Here is an 11062-nt window from a genome sequence, read left to right on the forward strand (position 1 = left end):
GAACTTTATTTGGATTTATTTTACTACATGCCTGCCTAGACGGCAGAAGAGGTAAGTTGATTTTATCGTCGGATTTGAGCTTTATGAGTGTAATGGAGTAGGACATCAGTTTTGTGCTTTATGAGTGTAGTTGAGTAGGGTTGTTTTTGAGTATTCTTATTTCTATTCTAGTTTATCAACTATTATACTGCATGGATGACTCTGTGTTATATTTTTATTACTGTTATTGTTTCAGCCGTGTTGGCCGAGGTATATGTGGCCCTTAGGGCATTGTAGAAGTTTCAGATTGTCACCCGTACAGGGGAGGTGCTGCCGAAATTTCTTCGGACAGGGACTTCCCTGGGGCTTGACAAAAGTATTAGCGCAGTTTATAATTTTAACATAAGGAGTATGACTTAGATTCCGTCTTTCTGAGACCGGAATCTAATCACGATCTCAACTTAGATTTCCGAAATTGATCTAAGTTGGATCGATGCTTAAGTTCCCTTCCTAAGAATGCGTCCTCACAGTCACTCCCCTCTAGTGGCTTACCTTTACTTACCTGCCAGACGTCCAGTCAGCCCTTCGACCCGTCTGAACTTCGTGCCAGCTATCTGGTCAGCCCATCAACCTAGCTGGACTTTGTGCCAAATGTCCGATCAGCCCTTCGACCCATTTGGACTTCGTGCCAACTATACGGTCGGCCCGTTGACCTAGCTGGACTTCGTGCCAGACATCTGGTCATCCCGTCGGCCTGTCTGGACTTCGCCTGCACACTCGATCAGAGTGTTAGACAACGACAAACCTAATTTAACCTAATTTATCATTCATCAAAACCTGTGTTAGACCGTTAGTGCTAACCGCACCAACACCTAATCCATCGGGGACCTCTCCCTTATATAGAAAAATCGATCTATTATCAGATCATAGATGATAACAGATTGGCCTAAAGGGTTGTATACATCAAATCTACATCTGATAACCTGAATCCCAATGAACTCAAGTTCGATCACTTAAACGGATTCGGTTTGTATTCATATGTACAACTTACAAATAAGTCCACATTAAGGAAATATTTAACAATCTCTCACTTAGATTATGTGTGATTTGTAAATGAAATACAAATATAACTTTAATTAATATCAAACTTTATGGGTATAGAATACGCCTGTAAGTAATCTAGTCCATTAACTTCATCGGTATATGACTAAAAATGTCATGGCTATTATATATGCATGTAATAGGCTCCAACAGTAATCACAATATTAATGTTGTTAATGACATAAATCAAGATGTGAATGTGTTGAGTGGAAATTAGATGAAATGTGGTCAATAAATGTTAATTTCCAACTGATCCAAAGTGACCCCACTACAACAAAAACCCTCATAGACATCGATTTTCTACCGGTGTCTATTACATTTTCGACCAATGTCTATGAAGGCGATGTAAAAGGTCTGCCATTTTAGACATCGGGTTAAAATCGGTGTAGTATCACTTAACAACATCGGTGTTCGAATCAGTTATTAACAGGTGTAGTATCACTTAACGACACCGTTTCATCAACGGTGTAAAACTGATGTAATATTATATGTTAATAACACCAGTTTTGGCAGCGGTGGAAAACCGATGTAATATCAATATTGTTTAATGACGCCGATTCGATTTCCAAAATAGTGAAAAACCGATATTATACAACATTTTAATAGTACAAAATTTAGTTAATATTATTATACATCGGTGTATCTAAACACACCAAGTAAATATCCATGTTACCAATACATAATATTATTCTTACAATATAAAAAGATAATAGATATTGTACACATCAAGTCCGTATCTATAAATTACACAAATACTCCTCTTACAACATCGAAAGATAATTAACTATGATGCCTAAATCGCATTGGCTGATGACAAATCACCGACAGGGGCTAAATCACCTTGAAAAATTATATCAAGCTTACAGTTGCAGGGAGCAGTGTTGCCATTTTCAGTCAACTTCTGTAAAAATCTTCTACCGTTGTTGAATTTATGTTTGTAGCTGATGCCAAACGCATTTCATCAATTTCTATTGTAAGTAAGGCGTCGCATACAACCCGTCCAACTTGGAGAATTTTTGGGCAATCTGATAGGATGTAGCTGTAATGAGCAAAAAGATCAACAACGAAAGTTCAACTGCAATAGATGGGCACTTACCTGCAACTGGGCATCGAGGATGTGGTTTCTTTGTGCTTATGTAGTGGATTACTGGTTCCTTCTCATAAATATGCTTACAGTCCATCCTGCTTGATGAAGAACAACAGATAGAAAGAACACGGTTTATGATTTTAATAATAATAATAACATACCTTTTGCTTGGGAAACAAAAAAAAATATGTGAAACAGACTAGTCATAAGCTTCTTCATCATTTGATAAATAAATATACATTAAGCATTGTTCAAGGAACATGAACAATTGAATCAACAGAATCTGTTAAAAGGTTTTTTTGAGTTGTTAGAATGAAATATAAGTAGAAAGCTATGGAATGTTGTCTACGACATTAACATATCTCACATTGCATTCTACAAAGCACACAAATTCATAGTTCGCAACTAATCAAATAAGGACTCATGGCAAATTGAATATGGTTCAAGAAGGAACATGATTTCCAAGGAAACCAAGCTCTGCATTTTAAGAAAGAAGTTCACTTAAAATAGTTGTTTTTAGTTAACTTGTGAACCGTTTAATATTTGTTCATTCACAAAAGAAAAAAATGGCTCTGTACATATGAAACAATCTCACTTGACCGTTATGTTTTCATCTTTCATTACTAACAAACAAAAAATTAGGGAATTTTAATTTATATTGGATAAAAACATAACTACAAAACTTTGGTAAAGAGTGAAGCACTACTTTACCAGCAGACAGGATTTTGCAATTCTGTAACAGGCTTTCCTGTCAAAGGGCACTTCATATTTAATAGGTTATTCTGGGTACTGGTTATGACTATATCTTCTTGCTCCTCACCAAGCATTGGTTGACCAGCATGGTGAACATTCTGCAATAAATTATGTAATAATTTAACAATGTCACAATACTTTTCGACCAAATGCATGCTAAAATAAAATTGAAGAATACATGTTCCTCTTGTCTGCATACCCTCACATCACTAATAAGACAATATATACATGGCTCTTGAATAACAGAAAAACACTAAAGAAAAGAGGATATTTTTTTCACAATTAAACATGCTTAATTCATACATAAAACTGAGAAATGACAAAAACCAAAATTCATAGACTAATTGGGAAATAGAGGAGAAAAAACTGAAAATAACTTAACCATAAACAATGAATGCAGAGAAAATACCATAAACATATGTAAGCAAAAAGTTATTATTCCAGTTTTAAAGTAAAAACTTATGGCATGCATTCAATCATATGAAAATAGGCAATGCAACCATGTAGTTTTTTCATATACCAAACTGAAAATATGATCACACACTCATAAAAGAACAGCAGGATAATAAACTTCACGCATATGGTGCAACGACAAGCATTAGTTTTAGTATTTTTTTTTTATTATAGTCAGAAAATATGTTCTTCTCTTATGATTTGCTTAGTTATAATAGTCTTCACATTCCCTTATGAGATGACCCATGATTTAATTTTCTACATGGAATTGGAACCATGGACAAAATTCTTTGGCATGAGGTTGACATGGTGTTATTGAGGGTACTAACTGAGTCAATAGTGAGCTGGTAAAATATCCCATTAACTTGAGAAATTTCATTTTGTCAAGACTCTTCCATAACACACCAATAAACTTTCTTTAAACCCTTCCAGTTTCAACTATCAAATTAATTAAATATAAGGAAAAATGTACTCCAACAAAAAATATGGAAGATGCGGAAGCTATTTAAATGTTAAGCAAAAAATTGAATACCTTCAATCCATTTTTTCCAATAACATAATCAAGATCATCCGAAACAAGAAGTGACTTGAGTGTTTGTGACTCAAGTCTGGCCTTTACTTTTTCTGACAACTCATGCAACTTCTCCTGAGAAAACGGGAATGCTTCCCATGCCTCAAATTCATACTCTTTAATAAGTTCATTAAATCTACATTCATAGTTTTCCCATCCGCTCCAATCAAGATGACAGTAGAGCATTTATATTCCTGGAGACCAAAATAGCAAAAAAGCTTATCGCAGCTTTTGTCATTGAAAGGAAATGCAAGCCAGGGCATGTTTTCTATGGCTTCATCGTAATAGGATTCGTCGTCTTCCAAGGACACTAGCACAACCTCAAAGCTCTCTCCAATTTCCTTAAGCTTCTTATAGATTTGTGCGAGTATTAGAGAGAACTCACTGCAACAATCCCTATTGCATGAGATGTACAAAGCCACTATTTTTCCTTCGAGATTTGAAATAGAAACCTGTATCAAAATAAGCATATATCAGTAAAAAAAATTAACTAATGCACAATAATTATAGACACGAGTGATTAAGCATTTAGTATATGTTGAGGCATTGATAACCATGATTTTACTGCATTATTTTGATTCATTTATGCATGATTTTGATGTTGGTTTCATAGTTTAAATCATGGTTACATTACATTTTTGTGCATTACATAGATTTTGGACTTAATTATAAATTATATTATTTTTGGTGTTATTTAATACTAATATTTGATTCTTATTTTGTAGGCATCAAAGGATCTTAAATTTGGATCTATTTGGACCGAAATTGGGCTCGAATCAGAGTCTAAACAAGAAGATCAAGCTTTGAAGCATTATGGACCGTTCATCAAGAATAGGACAGATCTGAATCATCCGTTGAAGATCTGGCCGATCCAACCTACTAGGGAGCAGATCTAAGCCATTGATGAAGATCCAGAAGTTTTGATCCAGATCTGAGTTCATCCAGCCATTCATCCAGCCGGATTAATCTGGACCGTTCAATGAAGACTGTGCAGATCCGGGCCATCCAGTGATGATCTGATCGATCCGACCTACGGGAGGGTAGATCCAGACCCTAGATGAACATCAGTACATTAAGATCGAAATTTGGAAGACTTTTCACCGTTGATTTAGCCCGGAATCATCTCAGACGTCCATTCCAGATCCAGATTAGATTCAAAACAGAAGCTACAGTGCTTCGTGTTGTTCGTCGATCCTCCACAGCACAGCAGCTTCGTCCCGCAGCGATTCTTCCGGATTTCGGCCCCGATTCCTTCTCCGATCATCCTCCCGAGTTTCTACCTTGGTGGAGGACTTCTTAGCAGCTCATCCCGATCATCTGGAGCGCCGGCGAGTGTTCTTTCTGGCGCGTTTTCTACTTGTGGCAGTTCTCTATTTCACCTCAGATTTGGAGGTGGTCCTCCAAATCTGAGCTCCGATTCCCATCAGTGACGCTTGGAGGTGGTCCGCCGGCGTTATTGAGCTTCATCTGATGCCCATCCGCAATCCACAACTTCCATCCAGATCCAGAGAGCTCCGGTAGTAGATTTCCAGCATTTTCGGCATTTACTTGGGTTTCGGGTTGTTCTAGCTCGTCGGGGGTGGTCCGTCGGCGTTGCGGAGCATACCTGGAACTGATACGCTGTAGAGAGTCTCCATTGAGGTCCAAAGTTGGGTGGTCTCGACTTTGGCACTCTTGTGTGACGGCTTGAGTGTGAAACTTGTATGGATTGGTTGTGAGTTGGATTGGTTAGGGTTTTATTTCATTTTGTTATTGTTTTTACAGCTTAGAACATATTCATTTGATGTTTGTTATGATTTTAGCAAGTAATTTAGTATTTCATTACCTTGTTAAAGCTTGGTTTAAGTTTTATTTGATGCTTGGTTACTTGTTTAGTGTTTAAATTCTAGGTTAGGGTTTCATTTCTGTTTAGATCAGATTTAATTGTGTCTTGCTATTTTATCTTTAGTTTAAGTGTGTGTCGATGGTTTAATCACAACGTAGAGTGACAATACGTTGAGGTTTGATTATTGGCACATAGTTAGGTTTCACTCTTGCATTAGATTAATTTCTTATTTGCTGTGCTTTTCATTTGTTAGATTTAAATTCAAGTTTAAAACCCCCAACTCCATTTTTATATCGAAAACCCCAAAAATAGGAATAAAAATACAATCCTAAATTACATTCTACCGTTGGTTCCTCGGATCGATCCTGGGCTCGTTACTGCAACATTATTGTTTAGTTAAGGGGTTCAGTGGGAAAATACATTTTATTAATTTGATAAGTCTATTTGTGACATTTAATATAGATTTTAGGCATTATCAAATTTTGGCGCCGTTGCCGGGGAAATTAACTAGCAATGTGTGTTTATTTTAGATTGATCATTGAGTGATTTTATTTGTTAGCATCTTTCTTGATTGATTTGATTGCTTATTTCTCTTTTGTATTTTCATGTTGGGTTGTTCTTGAAATGTTTAGTGATTTTACTGTTCATGTTTTCATGTGTATGAAACTTTATGCTCTTGAATCTTCTAATCTTGATTTTTGAGTGTTGTAGTGAAGAACAGGAGATTTCTTTAGCATGGATCCATATTTTCAGAATTTTGGAGGTGGAATGGAGAGTTATCAGTGTTTTCAGCCTGAGTATCAAATTTACCCAAATTTGGATCAACAAAATAGGTATGATTCATTTTCAAATGGTTTTAATGCTAATTGGGTAGATAATTCATGTTTCAGGTATGAAAGTGCACAAGAACCATTTGTTGAACCATATCCAGCTTTCCAGAGTTCATATGGGTTCCAGGAAGTTTCAACATCATTTATGCCAAATTCTTTTCAACAAAACGTTCCTCAGATGGATGAGTCAACATGGAAACTCAAAGAAATTATGCAACAAATGAGTGAGCATCAAGAGCAGCAATTTTCAAGGATTCAGAACATACAGAGTCAGATAGATCAAATTGCATCAATCATCAATCAGCTGCAAGCACAAAACTCCAGTGGAGAGATGGAAAGTAGTGATTCTGTCAGGCCTGACCCTACTCCCATTACTTCACATGATTTTTCTAATATTTTTTGTGATAATGATGTAATTATACAAATTTCTGATCCTAATGATTTTGTTTTTGAGGATGTTGTTAGTGATTCAGGTTCTGAACATATTTTTGAAGATGATTTAAGTGTAGGGGAATACTTAATGGAAGCATTACCTCAAGAATCACCAAGAGTTGAAGATGTAAGTGTAGGGACTTGTGCTATGGAGCCAAGCACCCAAGAATCACTACATGAGGATGAACCATCACCAGAACAAGAGCTTGAGCCACATCATGATGAAGAGGAGGTAACAAACACCACTCTAGGTACCGTTCAAAACGACAAGATGAGTATTTTTTGTGATTCATCAGAAAATTCAATAGAGGTACCATTTGTTGATTTCATTAGTTGTGATTCATTTCTTGATAAATTTTCTACCCACACTAATATTCTCCTATTTTCTTTTTACCCCACATGCGTGTGGGAGGGATCTTCTTTTAATGATGTTGTAGGAGAACACAAGCTTCCGGAGTGGATGCTTGAACTGAACCGCCTCAGACCTCCAGAAAAAGCTTTGAAGGGAAAAATGGTCAATAAAAAGAAATTGATTGCAACCACGATTACTCCATGTCCGGTGTGGATTTTATTGCTAAATCTTCTTCGACCACCGGAATGAAAGGGGAGTTGGTTCTAATTTCATTTTCTTTTGCATTTTAATTCATGCTTTGTTAATAAATTCTTGCTTCATACGTTTCTTTAGTTTCATACTTAGCAATTGCATTTTATTTCCATACTTTGCATTTTGTTTAATATATAGCATTTCAATTGGAATAAATTCTCCCATGGAAATTTTCTAGTAATATTTTTAAGATGGTAAAAGCTTCTTAAATTTGATCATCAATTTTAGGTCATTTTACATGATTGGATGCTTTTCTTGCATGATATTGGTTAATTTGGTGGTGGATTTCATATTGATTAATTGAGCTTGATTGCATTAAAAAAATACCTAGAGAGGACCACTTAAAGCCTGAACCCATTTTATCTTTGTGTGGCATGCACTCATAGCAATTGAACTCTAGAACTTGCTTAATTTCTTTTCAAAGTCACAAGAGCATATGTGTGCATGGAAATGAAGGAAATTTGTCATTCTCGCTTCATCATAAAATCTAATTTCTTTCTCCACAATTTTCTTGAAACATTTTCCTCTAGCATTTTAACCTTTGATTACCTTTGCTTGATCCATTTCATTGAGGGTTTTGGTTGACTATCTTGATGAGTTAGATTGTTCGATGATGGACAAAGTTTTAAGTGTGGGCGAGATGTATAGAGCTTTTGAATGCTTGGATTCATTTGTTAATGGACGGGATTCAAATTCAAGCTAAAGATGAAGTTTTGGGAAGATATAATGGAGCTAAATGCTTAAATTTTTCAAGTTGGGATGCTACTGTGCTAGGAAAGAAAATGCTGAAAATATTCTTTAAGATTGAGGAAAATGAAGGAAGAAGATGATGAATATGATTTCTGAATTTGAAGTTGCTGGAAGAGGAACAAAATTGATAGGAATTCAGAAAATTCTACAAGTAACATTTAAAAAAAGAGTAAGTGGAAGTTGTGGTCGTGTCATTGTCCCAATAATTGATACATTTGAGTGTGAGAAGAAGTATTGTGATCAGCTGGGAATTCTGGAAACTGATATCAGATTAGAATTCTGCAGAAACTTAAGATTTTGAATTCAAGTGCAGAGTTGAAAAAAAAGAAATCTGAATCAGGTTTGTATCAAGATTTGGAAGCAATATCCAAATGAGTGGAAGCTTAATTGAAATTTAAGAGTATGTTTGAAACAAATGGTATGCTTACCTTTCATGGCATCTGCAATAGGAAGAAAAGAAGAATTCAGGAACAAATGCTGGAAACATAATTCAAAATCAGATGGAAACAAGTTGAACAGTTTTTTCATTATCAGCCTTAATATCCTTGGGAATTTATTGTAATTCTTGTATTTTCAGCAGCAAATGTGGTTTATTTTCTTTTCATTCTTTGTAAACCTGCCGGACAGAATGCTGATAACATCAACTGGCTGGATTCTGAAGTTGTTGTAGGGTTTTAATTGATGTACTAAAGCTGAAACAATCTGAAATTCAGATCCCTGTGAGATGTAAGCAGAACTATTCAATTCTGAGAAGTTGGAAACTGAGCAGATGCAGATAATAGGAATGGAATGGAATTTCTAAATATAGAAACTAGAATTTCAAGAACCAGTCATCATTAAAACTCAGATTCTTAAATTTTGGTAGATGTTTCTGTATAAGAGCTTGAGGTCGACAGCAATCCAAGGGCAGAGACAACATCCACAAACAGATCTGATCTCAGATTTTGAAACTGCTGTTGTTTGGACACTAAGCTTAGGAAGTGTTCAGTTACTTATTTCATAATTGAGGATTTCATTTACTTCTACATCAATCCAACTGTGTACGAAACAGATTATACAATCTGATTTCAGAAATTGATGTCTGAACATTGCTACTGAGCAAGAATTCAAAAGTCTTAATTCAAGATTCATACAATCTGGAAGTTATAACCACTTTGAAGTAAATGAATATGATGCTGGAATTTTTAAGTGCAGATTTTGAGGTGCAAGAATACAAGTTCTGAAATTTCACAAACTGATCAGTGGACAATTCTGAAATTGTATTTGTTTTGTCTAGATGTCTGAAATTCTGAAACTGGAACAAGGAAGTAATATTTGACTAGTTGCTGAAATCTGGACAGTTTGCTTACTAAATGGAGGATCAACCTGGGAATTCTGTAATTTTGAACATTGAATGGATTTAAGCAGGAACCAAGTTGTGACAATTTCTTGGATTAGTGCATGTGATTCAAAACCTGTCAAAACCAGAAATACTATTTCTGAAACTTAAATCCAGGGATCTAACAAATGCTACTACTGAGAAGAAAGGAAATAGGATTAAAAAAAAAAGCACAAGTGCATTCGAAGAGTATCAAAATGTATTTTAAGCTTTAGAAGACAGTGATGAAGATAAAAGTAAACATTTGGCACAAGGAAACAGTGATAATGAAGGTAGATTTGCTGAATCTGGTTTGATGAGAAAAAGTGCTGAATTTGAATTCTAAATTCATATTGCTGGAAATGAATTCTGGGCTGCTGAAATTGGATTTCTAGAGCTGAATGTGATATATGTAATTCTGTGAAATGTTCTGGGGGGTAGCTGCAATGTTCTGGAATCGAATTTTGAATACAAACTTTGAAGTAGAATTGAGAAGTGTAACTTTGTATTGCTGTTGCTGGTTAGCATGATTTTGAATTGATTCTTCACTATTATGGAACTGGGACATTGAAGTATCAAGTAGCTGAAACTTAAGAAGATTTAGCATATTCTTTTAGTTGAACTCAAGTTGGTCTAGAAAATTCTTAAACCGGAGCTAATGATGTTGATTCCATAAGCCCAGGTGAGTTATTCCTGTGTGTCAACTGATGATTAACAAATCCTTCCATCTGAAGTTATATCCTTTGCAGTACTAGAAGTTCATCAAGACTTTTCTGGAATTGGAGTCTGAAGTTTAATCTGAGAATCCAGATTGCAGTCTTGTTGAATCTGATAGGTTTTTTCAGGAACCTGCAGAAATGGTTTCAGTTTATGATTGAAACTAAGGTTAAGTGATGAATCTTGAAACTAAATGCTGCAATTATTTCTGTATCGTAACTCAGTTTCAAATGTTACTGTTAAGGGAGTATGAGCAATGATCTAATTCTATCCACTTGTTAAATTCTGAATTGCCACGGTTGATGTATTATGAATGCAAGCTCATGAAGCAAAGTGGATGTTTTAGTATTGGATTGAAAAGTAACAGCAACTTACATATTTGGTAAATGTTGCTTGCTATATTTCTGAACTTTAGATGCTGGAAGTTTTATGTATTCTGTACTCTAAGAGGATGCTCCTGCACTTAAATTTCAGAACCTGTGCCATGTTCCAGAGATGCAGGAACAACTGATTTTTGGAATTGTTCAATCGTACTGCACTGTTTAGTGCCAATCTTATGTGCTGATTCTGAACAGCAGGCACTAGAATTCAGCTTTATATTGA

The sequence above is a fragment of the Zingiber officinale genome, chromosome 3B (assembly GCF_018446385.1).
Source record: "Zingiber officinale cultivar Zhangliang chromosome 3B, Zo_v1.1, whole genome shotgun sequence".
Classification (NCBI taxonomy): domain Eukaryota; kingdom Viridiplantae; phylum Streptophyta; class Magnoliopsida; order Zingiberales; family Zingiberaceae; genus Zingiber; species Zingiber officinale.